This window comes from Typopeltis vanoorti, chromosome 6, assembly GCF_054136105.1.
Source record: "Typopeltis vanoorti isolate ZY-2024b chromosome 6, IOZ_Tvanoo_1.0, whole genome shotgun sequence".
In the NCBI taxonomy this organism is placed as follows: Eukaryota; Metazoa; Arthropoda; class Arachnida; order Uropygi; family Thelyphonidae; genus Typopeltis; species Typopeltis vanoorti.
Genome location: NC_143554.1, coordinates 9,542,794 through 9,565,073, shown reverse-complemented (window position 1 = coordinate 9,565,073; position 22,280 = coordinate 9,542,794). Strand labels below are relative to the sequence as shown.

At 37.2% G+C, this 22,280-nt stretch overlaps 1 protein-coding gene across 2 annotated transcripts in view; it reads right to left on the bottom strand.

The window, feature by feature from the left end:
• mys (position-specific antigen beta subunit myospheroid) overlaps nt 1-17,939 on the bottom strand; it is a 390,003-nt gene extending 372,064 nt beyond the window's left edge. Inside the window, exon 1 of one of the 2 annotated variants that reach the window (XM_090394055.1) lies at nt 17,804-17,939. The gene's annotated coding sequence lies outside the window, so the exon portion shown is untranslated. The other variant, XM_090394056.1, reaches the window with a different exon arrangement.
• Nucleotides 17,940-22,280: the final 4,341 nt, after the last annotated feature.

Sequence of the window (22,280 nt, the reverse complement as noted above, 5' to 3'; positions counted from 1 at the left end):
AGGAACAGTTCATTTGTTTGCGGATGATGCGAAGTTGGGTAGGGCAATAGTGAATGCAGATGACGTCAAAATTTTGCAGGATGATTTGGATAGATTGGAGGTCTGGGCTAAGGAGAATGGATGTCAGTTTAATGTGGCAAAATGTAAGGTTATGCATTTTGGAGTGAAAAGATTGGCAGCAGTTTACTGCATTGGTGGAACCCTGCTCCAGGAAATTGACGAGGCACGAGATTTAGGAGTGTTGGTAGATAAGGAATTGAAATTTAGGGGACACATTGCAAAAGTGACCAAAACAGCTCATCAAATCACTTGGTTGCTGAAGAATACATTGACAAGCAGAGACAAGCAGGTTATTGTTCCTCTCTATCGAGCCTTGATAAGACCCCATCTAGACTACTGTGCTCAGATTTGGTCACCTAGGTTTCTTCTTGATGGGGAGGAGGTGGAGAGGATCCAGAGGCGAGTGACCAAGATGATAGCAGGTCTGTGGAATGAACCGTATGAGAACAGGTTGAGGATTTGTGGGTTGCAAAAATTGGTTGATAGGCAGAGGAGGGGAGATATGATTGAGACATTCAAATTACTGAAGGGTTTCTATAAAATTAATTCAGAAGATATTTTTGAGAAAAGGGCTGGTTGTGGGAGGACTAGGGGACATACATGGAAACTGGGCAAAAGTGTGGTTAGTAAAGGTGTTAGAGCTGGGTTCTTTACTTTTAGAGTAGTGAATGAGTGGAATGCGCTCCCTGAGTCTGTAGTGGATGCTGTGACAGTGAATGAGTTTAAGGCGAGGTATGATAGATACTGTATGAATGTCAAATAGTTGTGATGAATATGATTTGGGGCCTCCCTCGATGAGTCTAATGACTCCCTGGAGTTGCCCGTAATAATAGTAATAATAATAATAATTACCCACCAAACAGTGCTATTTTTTCTACATGTTTATTCTTTTCAAGTTCATTTTTGTCTTAATAACACCACTTATGTTGACATTGTACTTGTCTAATTCTTCTAAGTTCCATCTGTTCTGCAGATACTTCCAGAGTTTAAAACATCTGTTTTAAGCATGCAATTTACTGCAACTCTGAGTCCTATTAAACACAGTTGCAGCTAATAGTGAAATTTGGGAGCAGCATTTGTCAGCTGAATTGGTTATGGTTGATTATTCATGATTTGGATTGACGAAATGCTAGTATTATATCGTCCTAGTTAACAATTACATTAGTCATAGGCTAGAAAACATATTATCAAAAACTTTGATAAGGTGAAAGTCTTCAATGTGACAGGTAATGTTTAATATATACTGTCAAAAAGTAGATATGAAAGATACTGAATGTGGCTTAAATTTAAGGATGTTCCTGGTTAAGTACATTTGATCAACATGAAAATTACATTGAGAATGAAATATTTTTAATAAGGAGTCATATGCTTACAAAGGAAAGAATTTTTTTGCAATCCTTTTATACTGCTAATAATATACAACATTAGGTTAAAAGTAGTGAGGGACCATATTTAGTGGGGTGTTGCTACAGACCCAGGAGCACAGAGGATGGGGACCAAGAGATGTTTAGACAGCTAAGTTTGGCAAGTGCAAGAAGAATGATTGTTATGGGAGATTTTAACTACAGTAGTATAAATTGGAGAGAGGAAGATGCATGTAGCAATAGGGGAATGGAATTTCTAGAATTCTTGAGGGACAAATGTCTTAGGCAACATGTAACAGAGGGAACAAGAGGTTCAAGAGTTTTAGATTTGGTTATAGCATCAGAAGAGTTGATAATAACTGAGATGACATCTATCCCACCAGTTGGAGAGAGTGACCATATGGTTTTGACTTGGAAAAAGAAAAGACATGCAGGAGCATTAAAGAGACGGGAACTTATGTGGAATTATAATGCAGGTGATTATAATAGTCTTAGACGTCAACTTCGGGAAGTTTCATGGAGGGAGGAATTGGAAGGCCAGGATATCGTTAGTGCGTGGGAAATTGTGAAAGAATATTTATTAGCAGCAATGGTAAGTTGTATACCACGAGTGAAGAAGAGGTCACAATTTGGGGTAAAGTGGATGACAAACAATATTAAACGGGAATTGCATGTGAAAAAGAGGCTATGGAAGGGATATAAGGAGACAGGTGAAGAGAGGATGCGTGAAGAACATAAGACACAGGCCAGAAGAGCGACTAGTGTGGTAAGGAAAGCGAAATTGGAATATGAGAGGAGATTGGCCCTTAGATCCAAAGAAAATCCTAGGGAAGTTTTTAGCTATGTGGCCAGTAGGAGGGGAAATGACTGTGGAAGAATGATATTGTGGGATAAAAATGGGAATAGAGTGACCGATGCAGAGGACATAGTGGAATTGTTCAATGACCACTTTATTGGAGCACTTCATCCTGGAGGAGTCAGTTTTAATGCTAGAGGGATAGGGCAGGTTCAAGGTTTAGAGGTACAGGAGGAGAGTGTGTTTCAGATACTGAGAACTCTGGATGTCAATAAAGCTTTGGGACTGGATGGTATTTCACCACGAGTTTTGAGAGAATGTGCTAGGGAATTGACAGTGCCTTTAACCTGGCTTTTCAATGAAAGTCTGGCTTCGGCAAAGGTGCCCAGGGAATGGAAGGAAGGTAAGATAGTGCCATTGCATAAGGGTGGTAACAGACTGGAAGTGTCTAATTATAGACCAGTCTGCGTGTCATCAGTAGTTGTTAAGATCTTGGAGAAAGTAGTGAGGGACCGTATACAGCACTGGGCAGATGAGGGTAATGTTATCTGTAAGAGTCAACATGGATTTGTGAAAGGGCGCTCTTGTTTTAGCAACATGCTAGCCTTTTATAATAAAGTTACAAGAACATTAGATGAGGAAAAGGCATATACTGCAATTTTCTTAGATTTAGCAAAGGCATTTGACAGGGTGCTACATGATAAGCTGATATTTAAGTTGCAGCACATGGGTCTGGATGTCAGATTGGTGAACTGGATTCAGGATTGGTTGTCTGATAGGTATCAGAGAGTTGTGTATGGTGGAGCAGTTTCAAGGAGACAGAAGGTTACAAGTGGGGTCCCACAGGGCTCAGTACTAGGACCTATATTGTTTAACCTTCAGTGGATTGCAAGGGGATATTCAGTTGTTTGCAGATGATGCGAAGCTGGGAAGGATTATTAGTAAGAGTGCAGATGTGGTAGCCCTGCAAGACGATCTGAATAATCTAGATAGATGGGCAAATGAATGGGGGTGTCAGTTTAATGCAGCAAAATGTAGGGTCTTGAGGTTTGGGAAACATCAATGGGATGCTGCATACTCTATGAGATGAGTAATACTGGAGGAAGTTGGGGAGACAAGAGATCTGGGGTTGATGATTGATAGAAACCTGAAGTTTAAGGGACATATTGCAAAGGTGGTGAAGGTAACACAGAGGATTGCTGCAATTATGAGAACGACACTAACCTGCAGAGATAAGAGGGTTATCATTCCGTTGTATAAGTCTCTGATCAGACCACACTTGGATTACTGTTCTCAGATTTGGTCCCCAGGATTTGAAGGGAATAAATTAACTGTGGAAAAGATACAAAGACGGATGACAAAGATGGTCTCAGGACTGTACAAGGATAGTTATGAGAATCGGCTGAGGGAATGTGGACTGCAGAGTTTGGTGGATAGAAGAAGGAGAGGTGATATGATTGAGACTTTTAAACTGTTGAGAGGTGGTTACAGGGTTGACACTGGGGAGTTCTTTCACTTGGTTGAACAGGGGGAAGGAGTGATGACAAGAGGCCATCCCTGGAAGTTACGAAAGGAAACTGTGAGCAAGAGGGTGAGGAGTGGTTTCTTTGCATGGAGGGTGGTTGAGCCGTGGAATGCACTGCCTGATAAAGTGGTGAGTGCGAGAAAGGTCAATGAGTTTAAGGAGCAATATGATAGACTTTGTGTTTCTTAGGGGGAACCTCCCCTCGATGGGTCTTGACAGACTTTATGTTCTTAGGAAGGACCTCCCACGATGAGTCTTTTGACTCCATGGAGGCCTGAATAATAATAATAATAATAATTACTGTTTTTTCCCTTTTTTCATTAACATTTTTTAATAAGCTATTTAAGTGCCACAAGTATAACCTCATCATTAATCAGAAAAGCTTTCAAAGCTCCATATATAAATGCCAATCACTGGAAGACTGCAGATGAGAATTCTGCTCACCGACCATTCTTTGACAGATTTCACTGCTGGCAGGAGACAACTGCTTTGCATATGGGAAGCTGAATTCACTTAAAGAAGTTTCTCTACAGAAGAAACAGATTTTATCTAATCCTTAGCCTAACAATACTAACATGCTATAGGTTTCCTACTTTTTCAGGGTAGGATTATTATTATTATTATTATTATTCGGGAACTTCCATGGAGTCTGAAGACTCGTCATGGGAGACCCAATCTAATTTGCATAACAATTCTATGGGTATTCTGTCAAACACCTTTGCAAAATCCAGCAAAATTATCTTATGACCATTGACTTTATCCAACTCAGCTCTTATTCAATTATGAAAAGTTAGTAAATTACTAGGGCATGATCAATCCTTCACAAAGCCAGAGTATCATGTTCTAATCCACCTTTCTTGAATTCTCTTTTTGACCAATTTTTCCAGTACTTTTACCAACATGACTGAGATACTGATTGGTCTATAATTTGCTATTGCAGTCTTAGAACCTCCCTTATGAAAGGGAAGTAGTTTGTTCTCTTTCCACTCCCTCGGAACTCTAGAGCCGAGACTTAAAGAGCTTAGTCAGAGCTGTAGTTACATTGAGATTCTGCAATATCCTAAGAACCACCTGTGTTCCCATATTAGTGTCTGTTATACCCTTGCAAAGTTGTCACTCAGTAACTCAACTATTTTATCTGCTTCTGTCACCTTGTGACCATCACTCATTAAGGTTAATCTTCCACAGTCATTTTTCCTCTTACTTGCCACATAATGAAAAAACTCTTGGAGATCTCCTCTGGCTTGCTCAGCTAGATTATTCTCGTAATCTGGTTTTGTCTTCCTTGCCATGCTAGTCACCTTTCTTGCCTAAGCTTTGTACTGTTCTTCATGAGTTTGCTGGTCACCTTTCTCCTTGTATATGCCCTCCACAGCATTTTCTTCTTCTGCAGTGCATGCTTAAGGATATTACTCATCGAACTCCTACCTAATTAATCCACCTTACTTTATGCATACAATTTAATATTGCTTCCCCACCTTCTCACTCGAGTTTTGCTTCATCTAAGTCCTTTACATCCTCTCTCAGAATATTTCTCGCTTCTCAAATCATTTGTGCCAACCAAGACAATCAGTTCCTTTACCTTACCTTCTTGCATCTGAATGGTGTGCGACTAATATCATGAATATTTACACCATCAGAACATGATTTTGTCACACTTTCGTTAAGTATTCCTCTGATCATTGAGTCTCTGTACCATCCAGATTATCATATAAATCAATGGATCTCCATTTGGAAAAACCTTTATAACATTACAAAAGGTACCAAGCAATTTTAAACCCGGTTTTACTCCATATTTTCCCAAGTAAGCAAACCGACAAAATGTCAAGTTTGCGCCTGCAATTGATGCAAGAAAGTCAAGGGGCCACTACCCAAGTGGGTAGTGGCCCCTTGCCTTTAATACAAAACATCATACATCCCCTTCTTGGACATGTGTTTTGGCATTAAGGGTAAATATTAAGATTAGTGATCAGAGCTTGCTCCACTTTTACAACAAGTTGCCTTGGTCTTGCACTACCTGTGGGATCAGCTAATCTTGCATCAATTGCAGGCGCAAACTTGACATTTTGTCGGTTTGCTTACTTGGGAAAATATGGAGTAAAACCGGGTTTAAAATTGCTTAGTATCTTTAACATAATTATACCCAAGTTAAAAATACTTTCTACATTATTACAAAAGGGTTCTAAAACATCCTAAAGATGTCTTCAGAGAACCTAACAACTTCAGGACAATCATTTCACAAAACAGTAAATTTATTTTTTCTTATATGAGCTATTTTGGAATTGAGGCTGAAGTAAATGAGGCCAATGTATTTGTCTTCTTCTTCTTGGATCTATCAATTTGAAGATTGGTTAGCAGTATATGATAACATCCTATCCTGTGTCTTCTTCTTCATGTAGCTTCCTCAGTGAGAGGGTGCAGCACCATGTCCTTCCAGTTCTCTCTGTTGGTGGCTTTCCTTTTTGTTTCTGCATAGTCATGTGATCCAGTCCATGAACTTATATCTTCAAGCCATGCCCTTCGTTTTTTGCCTCTTGATCCTTTTCCCATAATTTTTCCTTCTAACACTGTTAGTATCCTCTGTCCTGCTGAACCTCTCAATACATGTCCTGCTAATCTCATCTTTCTCTGGATCACTTGCTGTAATAAAGATCTGTGTTCTCATTCTCTGTAGGACATCTATATTTGTCACATGTTTTGTCCAGGGGATTTTCAGAGCTCTCCTATAGCACGACATTTCAAAGGCCATTATCTGTTGCCTTACTCTCTTCTTGAATATCCAGGTCTCACTTCCATAAGTGAAAATTGGCCACCCTAATGTTCTTATCATTCTTTTCTTTGTCTAATACTCATAGAACTCCTGAGCAGATCTTTATTTTTCCAGAATGCATCTTTAGCTATGGCTGTTCTTATCTTTATTTCTTTGTCTTGCTTTCAATCTGCAGTAAAGTAGGTGCCTAATTATTTGTATTCTGTTGTATGTTCAATTTTCATATTGTTTATAAATATTTCTGGCTCGGATCTGCTTTCTTTTGAGATTTTCATAAATTTGGTCTTTTTTGCATTTATATCTAATCCAAATTCTTTACCTTCTTCAATTAGTAACTGCAGTAATTTGATTAATTTGTTTCTGCTATTAGAATGGTATGATCAGCATATCTAAGACTGTTGTGTTTTATACCATTGATACTAATTCCCATTTTTTTGTTTTTCAATCTTTTTCATCACTGTCTCACTATAGATATTAAATAGATTTGGTGAAAGGATACAATCTTGTCTAGCTCCTCTTTTTATTTTCACTACAGAAGTCTCATCGTTAAACAGCTGCATTTTCTGTTTGGTGTAAATCATTTTTATAATCTTAAGTACATGATCTTCTATGTCTAATTTATCAAACATTTCATTATGTTTTGCCTGGTCAAAAGCCTTCTGAAAGGCTATGAAGCATATGTAAATGTTCCTATTTCTTTCAAGTGATCTTTCTATTAGTATTTTTAGTTCTGGGATAGCATTAATGGTTCCCATTCCTCTTCTGAAGCCTTTCTGTTGTTCGCTCAATTCACCGCTTAAGGTTCTTTCAATTTGTTTGTTAACAATGGTAAAAATAATTTTAGATGCATGGGATATTAGGCTCACAGTTCTGTAATCCTTGCAATTTTGTGCATTATTTTTCTTTTGAATTGGTATGCAGATAGATGTTGTAAAAACTTCAGGTAATTGTAATGTTTTATAGATGTCCTGAATGGATTCCACTAAATAGTTGATATTATTGCCAGTCAAAGCTTTCAGCAGCTCAGCCGGAATATTATCATCACACCCAGGGGATTTATTATTAGGAAAATTCTTAATTACACGTTCTACCTCCTTTCTTGTGGGTAGAGTGCTATCTGTTGTTACGTTTAACTTAAGGTGTCGTGAATCATCTCACATGTTAAATGATTCAATCATCTAACATGTGAGAGAGGACTTGAAAGTATTGTTAAAGGAAGCGAAAGAAAAGAGTGACAGAGTTAGAATGGTTAGTCTGTTGCCGCGGTATGACAGAGAGGAGTTTAGAAGGAGGGCCATAATCGCAAATGACATTATGCGCAGGTTATGCAGACGGTGTGGTGTGGAATTCGTGGACGTGTGGAATGAGTTTGAAGGGCAAAAGGACTTGTACAAGATGGATGGCCTGCATTTGAATGGACTTGGTGTGCGGAGACTGGAAAGAGTGTTGCTGATTGAAGTGAAAATGGATGTGCAAAACCAGGGAAACTAGAACTACCAATGAAGGGGGGGGGGGGAATGGATATGCAGACATCAGTGAGACAGATGAGTGTAAGAATGTATATAATGTACCCGATCCAGCACTAAGGACAAAAAATGGGAATGGGTCATTTAGAATAACGCATCAATATAGGGGTGGGACTAAGAGATCACTGCATTTCATGTATACTAATGCCAGGAGTATTAGGAACAAGAAGGAAGAATTTTTGGCCTTGATTGGCTCTTCCTGGCCACAGGTTTTTGGCATTAGTGACATATTGCTAACGGAAGATGATATAGTTAGTGGGATAGAATGTGTAGGTTATAGTGTGTTTAGGAGGGACAGAGAGAATAAAATGGGGAGAGGAGTATTATTGATGATAGCTGATGAACTGCAGCCAAGGAGAATTGAAGTTGTATCGCAAGATAGTGAAAGGAGCTCATTTGAGGCTATTTGGTGTGAGATTGAGACTGGCAGAATAAAATATACAGTTGGGAGCTGCTATAGACCAGGTGATGGAATAGATGGTGGAGATAGTATGCATAAGCAAATAGATGCAATGAGTGGAAGGAGGGTAATTTTTATGGGGGATTTCAACTATGGTAACATTGATTGGAAGGAGGAGAGGACACATGGAAGGAAGGAAATGGATTTTATTCAATTATTAAGGGATAACTATCTGAGACAGCATGTAATCGAAAATATTAGGGGTTTGAGAGTGCTTGACCTGGTAAGAGCATCTGAGAATTTGACTGTAATGAATATGACCATGTTGCCACCTATTGGTGAGAGTGATCATAAGGTCTTGACCTGGGAGGTGGCTAAATGTGTGGAATTTTCAATTAAAAAAGAGTACATGTGGAATTACCAGGCTGGTAAGTATGACAAGCTTAGGAGATTGCTTGGATCAGTGCCATGGCATGTACAACTGCAAGGGCTGGACGTCGATAGAGCATGGGAAGTGGTCAAGGAGCATTTACAGGAGGTTATGGCTGATTGTATACCTAGGGTCCGAATAGTAAAACAAGTAGGGGTTAAATGGATGAATAACACCATTAAGCTTGAGCTGCAAAAAAAGAAACAACTGTGGAGAGAATTTAAAGAAAGGGGTGACCTGCATTCACACGAACGGTAATGAGTGTGGTAAAAAAAAGCAAAAGCGGATTATGAAAGGAAACTAGTTATGCAAGCAAAAGAGAATCCCAAACAGTTCTTTCAATATGCTGCAAGCAGGAAAACAACTGTACACAGCAAAATGATTTTAAGGAATGATGATGGTAAGGAGGTCACTGAATCAGTCGATATAGTGGAGTTACTGAGAGCGCACTTTGCAAAAGCATATCATCCAGGTGGTGACATTTGAAAAAATGAAGGAACCATTAGTTTATATGGGAATAGTGATGAATGAAGTGGAGGTGACTAGTCTATTACAGAACCTTAATGTGAACACATCTGTGGGATTGGATGGTATACCGGCACGGGTCTTGCGTGAAGCGGCTAAGGAATTATCATTGCCCTTGACCATGTTGTTTAATCTGAGTCTCAGGTCTGGTTTAGTCCCGAAGGTGTGGAAAGAGGGGAAAATAGTTTCACTGCATAAAGGAGGAACCAAGACTACGGTTGCAAATTACCGACCGATCAGCATATCAGGAGTCGTTGTCAAGGTCTTGGAGAAAGTAGTCAAGGGAAAAATACAGGAATGGATTGATGAAAATGAGATACTGTACAGGGGACAGCATGGCTTTGTGAAGGGTAGATCAATCTTCAGTAACTTGCTCAAGTTTTATAACAAGGTGACGGCTGAACTGGATAAGGGAAATGGGTTTACAGTGATACTGCTGGACCTGGCAAAGGCATCTGACAGGATACCACATGGAATACTAATCCGTAAACTACAACATATGGGAATGGATATAGGGTTAGTTAGTGAGATGGATAGGTGGTTGGTTGATGGAGAGATATCAAAGAGTAGTTTATTCAGGAGTAGAGTCCAAAAGACGGCCTGTGACTAGTGGTGTGCCGCAGAGTTCTGTTCTTGGACCACTGCTGTTTAATCTGTTCATTAACGATATAGGGAAGGATCTAAGTGGAACAATTTATTTGTTCGCTGATGATGCAAAGTTGGGTAGGGCAATAGTGAATGCAGAAGATGTCAAAGTCTTGCAGGATGACTTAGATAGATTGGACTTCTGGGCTAAGGAGAATGGATGTCAATTTAATGTGACAAAATGTAAGGTTATGCATTTTGGGGTGAAAAGATTAGCAGCAGTATACCACATTGGTGGAACTGTACTCCAAGAGATTGATGAGGCCAGGGACTTGGGAGTGTTGGTGGATAAGGAGATGAAGTTTAGGGGGCACATTGCTAAAGTAGCTAAATCAGCTCATCGACTCACTTGGTTGTTGAAAAATACCTTGACGAGCAGAGACAAGCAAGTTATTGTACCTCTGTACCGAGCCTTGATAAGACCTCATCTCGACTACTGTGCCCAGATTTGGTCACCTCGGTTCCTTCTTGATGGGGAGGAGGTGGAGAGGATCCAGAGGCGAGTGACTAAGATGATAACAGGTTTATGAAATTAACCATATGAGAACAGGTTGAAGATTTGTGGGTTGCAGAAACTAGTTGATAGGCAGGAAAGGGGAGATATGATTGAGACATTCAAATTGCTAAAGGGATTCTATAGGATTAATTCAGAGGATATTTTTGAGATCAGGACTGGTGGTGGGAGAACTAGGGGACACCTATGGAAGCTGGGCAAGAGTGTGGTTAGCAGGGGTGTTAGAGCTGGGTTCTTTACTTTTAGAGTGGTAAATGAGTGGAATAAGCTGCCAGAGTCTGTTGTGGGTGCTATGACGGTGAACGAGTTCAAGGCAAGGTATGATAGATACTGTGAGAATGTAATCGCATAGTTATGTGGACATGATGTTTAGGGCCTCCCTCGATGAGTCTAAGGACTCCTGGAGTCGCCCAAAATAATAATAATAATAAAAAAATAATGTTACCATTATCATCATCATAGAGATCTGATTACTCCACCCATCTTCCATTTATCTTTTTTCCTCATCAAGGAGTATGTTTCCATCTTTGTCCTTGATGTTATTAGACTGTGTATGTTTTGCTTTTCAATTAAGTTCTTTCACTTTCAGGAATGCTTCTCTGGTTTTGTTCCTATTTTGTAGTCCTATCTCAGTGCACTGCCTATTTATCCAGTTTTCTTTCAATCTTTTACATAACTGAAAGATATAAAACTTTCCAAAGTTTTATATCTTAACCTTTCATCTTCATTTGCTCCTCTTTTCCCTGTTCTTCTTTCATCAATAAGGTTGATTACCTCCTGAGTTATCCATGGTTTTTCTTTCTTTCTTCTTGTTTATTGATGTGGTTTTTAGCAGATGTTATGATAGCTGCTTGTAGTCTACTGCAGTGTGAGGGTTCATTGTCGTTTTGCAACTGTGCAGACAGCAGTTCTGAAATATTTTCATTAAATTTTGATTTTACTATCGAATTTTGTACCATTTGCAGATCCCATTTTAGGAGTCGACTTCTTTTTTAAATTTTGTTTTCAGGCAAATGTTCATCTCCATTAAGACCAATCTATGATCAGAACCACAGTCAGCACTTGGCATCACCTTTGTGTTCCATATTCCATTGAAGTAACATTTACTGACTATCCAGTGTCATCCTTTTTATTTCTTTTTAGGTCCAATTACTATTAAGTTGTTTATATAGGAAATTCTTTGTTTGCCTCTTGGCTTATATCCTTCTACAGACCACTCCATTATTTTTGTAAGCAGTCCTTCATGTCTCAGGTGGTATCCAATTATGCTTTTTCTTCTGCTCTTCTTGAACCAAGTTTAAAATTTCATTAATCTTTCTTTCTATTCAACTAATTCTCATCATTGTTCTCTAACACCAAAGTTTGAATTCCTCCAACTTTGTCATGTCTTATCCATAATAAAGCTTAACAGTATAACTAACACCAAGCTGGGAAAAAAAAAACATTAAACTTACTAAAGATGTCTTCACAGAACCTAATGACTTCAGGGCACTAATTTCACAAAATAGATGAGTCTTTGGACTCCCTGGAAGTGTTATATAATAATATTTTGCTCGTTTTCTACCCACTTTAGTGCTGTGTGTGTCTGTCACAATGAAACTGCGACAAACACACACACAGAACTAAATTAAGTAATTGTAGAAAAAATTTAAATTCTAATTGACACCTAATATCCTTGTGGCACCCTCTGTGGGTCAGATAACTACAAAGTTAATTCAAAGAGGTCTGGCTATTAAGTCTTAAAATGATAGTCTCCCAGTTCTTTGGTAAATTAATGCGGTGTAAATTAATACACATAGGAAATTTGGGTAGAAAACCCAGCAAAATATTAGCGAGTTTAATAAATATATTTTTTTTTATCTCTTGGTGTTAGTTATTCTATTAAGCTTTATTATGGATAATGAACAAAACCTAAGCCTTCCTGTATGAATTTTTGATGTCTTTTGTTGAAGTCCAGGTCTCAACAACCATATAATGCTACATTACATATGACTTTTTTCACCAGTCTTTAATTGAATGCTGAGTCCTTAACTGGCAAAAATGTCTCTTCTATTGTACGAGCATATTTTTGCTTTTATATCTCATTGGCTTCTCCCAACTTCCATGATGAGACACCCATGTATTTAAAGGAAGTTACCTGTTGCAGGATTGGGTTATTTATTTCCAAGTTTATTTTCAAGGGTTTCATTTTAATTGTGATTAGTAGTTTAGTTTTCTTATTAATTTTTACCATTCCATGTGAAGATTTCCTTCTTTGTCAGAGTGGATTTCAGTTTCACCCAATTCTCTTTTCAGGTACATTAACGAGGTGACTGTCCTCTTGGTTTAGATCATTCTCATCTCCGCCTCGCAACCATTAGCAACCTTGAAGTTTGGCATTACAACAACATTAAGGGAGAAAGTCACCATGACATTACTCTTTTCCTCAAACTACTGCTTCTGTTCTTCAGGTCTAAGTACTTGTTGTAATCTTATTACTGAAATTATCCACACTGGAATGGAGGTTTCCATTTGTCACTCTGTTCAAAATTCCCAACCTATATTCAAAGCCATGGTTTCCTAAAAGGTGTGCTAGGATAGTTGGTTAACCAAAGACAGCTTATTGTGACTGACTTGAGACCTAGTTTCTTTCATAGCTAAATTGAGAAAACTCATCACTTGTGCCAATGGCAGTGATACCTTCTAGTCCCTTGCAAAAGCAATGAATAACTTTTTGTCCATCTGCATTTCTACCTCTTTCTCATCCAAATGGTAGCATTGCAACATCACTCAAAGAAAATGTCACTCCTGGCATCATTCTTCTCATCTAGCTTCTACACAGATGAGGGCATATCACTTCCTCCTTTATCTAAACCACTGCATCATATATCTTCTGTAACCTTCTGCCAGAAAGAAATCAAAAGAATTTTAAACCTGGATGTCATAAAGGTTTACGACAGAATCCCAGCGGTCAAGATATGTACATCTAAGCTAACCTGTATTCCACCATCTTTGACTATGATGCTCAGCTGGCAACCAACTTACAACATAGAAGCAAGCCCACATACAGCCAATTAAAAAAAATTATGTCTACTATCAACCTACAGGAACATCAGATTGGTCCTAAGTAATGGAGAAAGTGCACTAACAATCAACTTCTTTGATATCTGGGGAACTGTTAACTAATCAGTGACCACCAGTATTGATTTTTCAGTCAAGATCTATAGTATATCTGGCTTATATCATCTCTCCTATGCTATCTCTAGATATGTGCCATGGAAAAGTTTCAAGAAACTGGTGCTGTTGCACTTGACATTTCCTAGGCATTTGATAGGGTCTAGCATCAAGAGCTTCTTAGCTAATTTCACTAGACTGCCTTCCTCTCTTTGGAATATGGATTGTCAGTTTTCTCTCAGGCTGCACACTACGTGTAATGGTGGAAGAGGTTCTCTATTCAAATTTTCCTTTTAATACTGGTGTTCCTGAAAATCTGCTCTCACCTTATTCATAGCTTTGCTGATGATAGCCTTCTCCACTTATCCCATAAATCTTACAATGCTCAACCATCTCAAGCTTTAAGACATCTACAATAAGTACCCTAAACACTGATCTCCACACCATCCTGCAATGGGGCAAACCTTTTTACTCATGGTCTTTACTGGCATAATCACATCACTTCTATAATATGTTTAACTTCCAGAAAACTCAACATACTTTTTTTTGCTTAAGACATTATTTCTCTCCTGAAGTTGGTTATTACACAAATATACAATTATATTTGTATTAATCTACCCAATCTTGGAATACTCCTCTCATATTTGGGATGGTGTGCCTAAGACTTTTATTTAAAAAAAAAAAAAAAAAAAAAACCTTGATGTAGCCCAAAAAGCATGGTTAGGGTGAGTAAGGACCCTTCCCTTACACATTCTTTTCAGCTGCTATCTCATTAATGATCAATTTCTGTCACTTTACAGATATTTTCATGGTCAGTGTTCAATAGAATTAGCATCCATTATGCCTCCCATTTCTGCTAAGCCTACAGCAACACAAGCAGCATCTGCCGAACATTCAGTTGAACTGCTGACTGACTCACTGAACCTATCTAATTCATCTTTTTTTTATTCCAGTTTTACTCAGTTCTGTGAAACAGCTTATCCCATGAAGTATTTCCTAAGGATTACCACCTCCAGTTCAAGAATATCAAGATTACTTCTATTTGGATCTGCAACCTACTCATGGAATTTGTTTTGTTGCCTCTCATGTATTGGTGGTGATAAACAGATGTATATAAAATGCAGAATCAGGATTATGAAATTGGGCACCTTGAGCAGAAAACAACTTTGGAGGCTATGGAAGTGACATGTATATGCACATGAATGAGATTTATGGATAACAAGCAAATCATTTATGTATAGGAGAAAAAGCATATGGATGAAGATATAGTCATGGGATGCTCAGACTGAGCATCCCATTCTATCTCACACAGTGGAAAATATCTGTAAGAAAGAAACCATCTGTCATGGCACATACTGAATGGTCCAAGAGAAAATTGGTATCCCAACTGCCAGACAAGGAAGGCAGACCTTAAGATGTGGCAAGTTATTCATGTCCTTGCCCCTTCATCTGTTCTTAGAATGTTCCATTGTATCCATGAGTCAATGGATACAATAGAAAGCAAACCTTAAATTTCAGGATTAGGCCACTTGCATATCATATCTCGAATTGTTCTACAATTTACACACAAAATACTAGTTGTGGTGGTGAGCAGTAGATGGCGTTGATGTAGATGATTGGTAGTGGAGGATTCGCTGTAGCAGAGAGTTGTACAGTAGGTGTCCTCCCGTAATGATTCTATGGACTCCTTGGAGGTGTCATGAATAATAATTTCTGTAATATCCTATTCTGTAGAATCCTATAGGATGATGTCGGTAAGATATGAAGTGGCCTCCATATTCATGTAGCCTAATCGTTAAGTATCTTTTTTTTTTTTTTAATATGCAACTCCTGCTCAGGAAAGATTATAAGTCTATAGTAAAGTAACTCCCGTATACGAGAATAAAAAAAAAAGGCGTTAGCTGATTTTTTTTTTTTTTTTTTTAGTAAAGTACATAGGTGGTCTAAGGATTTTTTCTATTCATTTTTACCTGATCTGGAAAAACTCTGCTATAGAGACCAAACATGGAACTTTTTCAAAGCACTTCAGATCTCTAATAAATGAGGTAGTGATCTAACATCAGGCAATAAAATTCATCTACCAAAAAAGACAATTGCCTCTATACCCAAGGTACTATTGAAGCTCAGCCTGTTGTTTGGAGTGGATACACTAACCACTTGGCAAACCTTCATTGTTCATGTTTGAGTAAATAATATATATATATATATATATATATATATATATATATATATATATATTACTCCTTGTCAAGTATAATAAAGTAATTATACTCTAGTATAATTTACTTAGTGACAAAATTGGGGGGGAATGAAATGCTATCAGGCAAGCGCACTATATTATTTCAATCTAATCATAAGCTAATATCAGTCAGAAAATTAGAGGCATTTGAACTTTGGTGCTGGAGAAAGATTATGAAAATTAGTTGGATAGAAAGAAAGATTAATGAAGAGGTCCCAAACATGGTTCAAGAAGAGAAGTTACTACTGAACCATCTCAATAAGAGAAAAAAGTGCTTACTTAAGACACCAACTACAGCATGCATTAGTTACAGAAATAATGGAGGGGGATGGTAGAAGGGAAGAAGCCAAGAGACAGACCAAGAATATCTTATATAAAGAACTTAGTGATAATAACTGAAGCTAAATGCTATGAAAGGAAAGTATATTATTTCAATTTCATAGTATTATTATTTCAATATAACCATAAGCTAATATTATAACATAAATTGAAAGCCAAACAGCTATTTTTCTGGCATCCTTAATTTGTATCTCCTTAATTATCATAAGCTAATATTATTATTATAATTCTTGACACCTCCAAGGAGTCCATAGACTCATCACATGAGGACGCCTACTATCTGTCAAGAAGTTAGAGGCATTTGAACTTTGGTGCTGGAGAAAGATGAGAATAAGTTGGATAGAAAGAAAGAATAAGTTGGATAGAAAGAAAGACTAATGAAGAAGTCCCAAACATGATTCAAGAAGAGTAGTTACTGCTGACCACATCAATAAATGGACACCATCTGAGGCATGAAAGACTGGTTACAGAATTAATGGAGGGGATGGTAGAAGCCAAGAAGTAGACCAGGAATATCCTATATAAACAACTCAAAGATAATAACTGGAGCTAAAAGCTATGATTGGACGCTATTACGCTGACAACCAACCAATCTTCGGATTGATGCAACGAACTTCCAAAAACTTCTCAACGAGTTTAACATATGAAATCTAGGAGGCTAAATCTGCATACCAGTCTCTGGCCAGCATTACTACTATTATTGTTACATATGAGCACCTCCATGGATGCCATAAACTCATCTCGGGGAGGTCAATTTGCTGGAAAACCGTCTAGCAGCACTCAACACCAGATGATTATACCCGCCTTCCTACACACACACAACAACCCCTGTTTGTTGTTAACGTAGAAGTAACAAAACTTGCAGTTTTTCTCAGCATCAGACACTAAGATATGCACGGAACAGGCGTAATCTGTGGAGCACTTACAATTTTTATGTAAAACAAACGAAACGGGTTAAATAATTAATTTTTGTTTGTAACATGCCGACTAAAAATGAAAATCCCACTGATATCAAATTTATATATTTCCAAAAATAGGAAGAACGTGGTCTGATATTTCACAACCAATGAGTCATTGGACGAATTCAAACATCTTAAAAATATCAACATTTTGCAGTTTATAAAAGGAAATGCTTGTTAATTTCATAGACCTGTTTGCAACATACTTTAAATTTAAATTCGCGAAATGCAACTTCAACATTATAAGATGACAGTATAAGATGACGAACAAGTAACTAAAATAGCTTTTAAACACAGCTGGCAGCTTTCAGTAAACTAGATCAATTCATAAACAAAGCTAGGATGAAGAAAAAAAGTTCATACAATTAATACCAAGCTAAAGTTTATTTCCACGACTCTGAAATATGTATTTATCACTGAACCAATTTTGGGCGTGTTCTTACTTTATAAGTTTAGATCAACATAAACCGTAACTTGACCTTTCAAGCTTGCACGTGCTTTAAGTACTAGTTCAAACATGGAATGAAGTGGATAAAGATTAGAAAAAACTTGACTTACTGTCAGATGTTTCGCCAATTATATATATATAAACCCGAAAGAAAAGCACGATTACATAAAATATGACTACAAATGCACCACACTACAAGACAACAGAAACGACAGTCACAACACAACTTGGTGTGGCACTCTTTCCAACTTACTGACTATTTATGGATTACATGATCATAATGACGTCACAGGAAGTGTGCGCCTACATAAGCTTAAGTCGAAGGCAACTGCTGATCACTAATCGAAAGTAAAGGTAACTACTTACTCATATATTAAAGTTCCCTGCCAAAAATCAACAGGCAGTGCTAAATAATTAATAAAGAATCGCACAGTTGTCATGAAAAAGGGGAAAAAAGTTTACTCTGGATAATTAACCACACGTGTATGTTCGAACTTATCAGATCACCTCGAGGGAGCGGAGAGAGAAAAAAATAAAATAAAATAAAAAATAATTCAATTGGCATCAAATGGTATTATCTAATTTAACGGCTTATTTGTAACTCAAAAAGTTGTACCACCTAGTGTTTTAACTAAAACGGCCGGTTAAAAGTTCGGAAGGGAGAGAAATGTATTAACAGGTTATAATTCTTGCGAAGTGACAATGAAACAGGATTATTCCAAAGAGCAGAAAAGTGTTTTAAAAAAGAAGAATATATCCTTGAGTTTGAAATTGTGGGTTGTATCAGATTGCGAGGTCTATAAATGTACTAATGCCCCAAAATATTTTGTTCCTTAAATTTTTTTTTTTTTTTATTGCATCGTAAATCTAAGTGTTATTGGCTTTAACACTCCAAAATAATTAGTTTTTATTATTTTTGAACACGAAATTATCAAATTTATTTGGCAATATAACTGCAAATGCATTTTGTGCACTTGCACTTACTTCATCGCGTGTGTGTGTGGGGGGGGGGGGGAATAATAATGAAATAAATCCTCAGTCTCCAAAGGAGCAGGAGGAACTGTTTGAATTCAGGTCTGCCTGTGAATTTGAAGATTTCATGACGAGAGTACTGGAGACAACTGCCACCCATTTTCCGAAATCCTAACTGGTATTATTGTCTGATAAATAGTTTTAAGTTCATGTTTTGTGAGTTTGTGAGAGACAAAAAAAAACTTCTGAGCCAAAAGTTGACTAATTGGCGAACCAGCTGAATATACTTAAGAATCAATGCTATCTTGATTCTACTTCCCAACTTAAAAAAACATGAATGTAATATAATCACAGATATTGCTATATAATCTAATTGCCAAGTGTAATTTCAATCATCTAGATTCTAGAAGGCTGACTATCAGATCTCCATACAATACTTCGGCTATTACCTTGCTCAAGGTTGCTCATATGGTTCAGAAACATAAGTATTGGCTGAGCCTTTGTTTTTGATGGATGTGTCATTGTCTTCTTTCTTCGTTTTTTTTTTTTTCATCTATCCTTTCCTTTTAAGAAATATTTTTGAAGGCTTTCATGTCATTATGACCCATACGTGCTAATTTTCTTTCTGCATGCTCTTTTTTTCTTACAATATTCTACTTCAAAACCTCATTTTTTTTTTCATTCGGGATTTATGGGGCATTCAATGCTCGTGATGTTCACACTCTTAAATTAATCTTATAATTCGAATATCTTCTTTGCTCATTGTCGTGATTCTACTCTGTCGGGAAGAGTAACTTTATAAGGCATGTAATCATTCTTAGCAGCATGGAAGTAACCGCGAAGTTATGTGGGTGAAGTGATAAATTCTGGAAACTTTAACTTCAGAATATCCCCCGATTGACTACCTAACGCTATCGAAGCGAGCGCCATTTCCATAGGGCTTTTGCCAAGTGTAATCTCAATCATCACCTTTACTTAAAAAAAAAAGTAAATATCATTTAAAATTTTGCGGTCAAACTGCCCATGTAACATCTTTAGGAATAATGGAGTTTTCTGTAGTAATTCACAAATATCATTCCCACAAGTACTGAATATCTATGGATTTTTGATAATCCTAATTTATTATTGTTCGTCATTGCTTTTGGCGAAAGAAAACCAAGCTGCCTTTTTTTTTCCCACTTATAGTAAATGTTTTGTTTCCAAATTTTGGTACTCACTTATTTAATAACTACATATTTTTTGTACGGTTTTAATATCAAAAACACAGATAATAATTTTCTGTTTACAGGCACAGTTCGACTATCCTTTAGAACAGTTCCTGTATTAATGGTAAATATAGAATTCATCTTCGAAAGACCTTGAGAGTCCCACAGATTTTGTTCTAATTTCACCTTATTCACCTCAAATTTTTCGAGTGTTTTCTATACCGATGTAGCAATGTGTTTCTCAAATAATAAAATTATTGGTAGGAATCCATATTTTGCTTTTAACTCTGGAAGTTAAGAATTTCCTTCTTAACATTTAATGATGTGCCTGTGTGGCTCAGTAGAGGGAACGTTTTCATCCACAGCACAGAGCGCCCAAAGAAAGACCTAACTTCAGTTCTAATTGTTGACTAGAGGAACTTTATCTAAGCCTTTTTTCGACTGGTTCCCGATTTAGTCGATCTACATCACAGATAAATGGGTGTTTTCTCCCTGAAAGTCTTTTTTTGCCCTATAAACCCAAGAAAATCGATCGCAAAAATCCACACTATTTCAAACAATAACATTGTGTTAAGTAACACGAGACTCTGACATGTGTTTGTCATTTCTTTACTGGATGCAGTAAAGCTGACCCAAGACTCTTGGGCCAGCTATCTCTAATTGGCTTCTACTACTACAGACTGAACTGCCGACTCAGTTTCCAGAAATAAGATTATATGTCCTCACCTATTCCCTATAAAGGAATAAAAGAGGATTTTTTAAAACATTTATGATCACTCGAATTCAAACACCTACTTTGACTGGATAACTGAAAACATTCGTGGAATTTCATAACAATTGACAATTATATGACTGATTTCGAGCAAATGTACCAATGTAATCCATGTACACACACAAAACGAGCTTAAGAGGGGGAATTGTAGGTATGCATTCACCCTACACTGTAGCTATAAAAACGTAATAAATGAAGTCCTACTCTAAAAGAGCCAGGTGTAGAAAACGTCTCCTTCTCAAGTCACTCAGACCTCTTGGTTCCTCACAAAAGTCATTGCATGCACTTTTGTTTATCACCTTTCTCCTTGCACATTCATATGGTGCCATCCTATAAACACACTTTTCAACAAGTAAGCAATCTTAAATTCAAACTATTCTAAAAAATCATCATTCGTGAAAGTACATCACACTGCCCTCATCTCAAATTTCTCACAAATAATTAGGAAGGTCGTCAGCAAACTCTTCACTACCTGTAGTCTGGCCACCTAAGTAGTAACCATAATACGGATTCTGCTACTCTTAATCCACAGAAGAACTACGTATGTCGCTGCCTACCTTTGTACATAAACTTCTCTTGTCATTCTTCTCGTTTTCAGGGCATTTCATTGGGTCAGCATAGAAATATGTTTTCCAAAATTACATCTTGTGGTCTTGCTTCCATTCTTTTTAGTTGGATGTGTGTGGGGGTGTTGAATAATCTGCACTCTTTAGAATGTCCTCCCCTACCCATCTGTTGTTCAGAAACCTTTACCCACTCTTTTTTGTTTATATGAATGTTCTTCTGTAACTAATCTCAAATTCTACTTATAGTTTTATTGAATATAGTGTATGATCAGTAAAAGGTTCTAATATCTGAATTTCCAGGTATTATTTTGGTATCTGTTCTCGGATTAACTTGCCAATCTTTTGTTGACTTAGTGGATATACTCTTTACATGCCAACCAATGGCTATTGGTTCGAATAGGACAAGCATTTTAAATATCCCTTACATATAATTTTCTCTGCTTAATATGAAACCATCATTTCTATAGGACAGATGTGGCAGGAAAAAAGTGCCATCTTGGTCCGTAGAACAGGAATTTCGTAGTATCAGTCCCTTAGGTGATCCACTTTGTAATATGATGTATATACAATCTTGTGGATGGGATTATTATTAAAAATAAAACTTATCCTTTTGCTTGTGATAAGTCACCAACCCAGTTTACAAAATTCAGTGTCGTCTTCTACTCAAGATAGTACTTATTATCTATAGAGCTGCTAACAAAATACAAAACTTGCATCTATCCAATTTTAGAATATGCTTATGTTTCGTGCATTATTGCAATAGGAATAATGCATGAAAAATTTTACAATAAATGCTTGATGCTATCTAGAAAAGGACACGTCACTTAACAGAATATCTTGTTCTGAAATTATATTCTACTAAACTGCCTTCCATCACTTCTCTTTCTGCCAAGCTTATAAAAGGTGCATCTTCTTGTAAGTATTCATTCACTACCTACCAGCTTCAAATATGCTTCCTCTTTTTCCTTTCATTTTTTCTTTCTTTTCTTTTTTAACCAGTTTCTCAACCGCATTTCAAGAAGAAGCAACTTTTGATGTTCAAGAAACACATCATTAAGTTACTTTTTATACA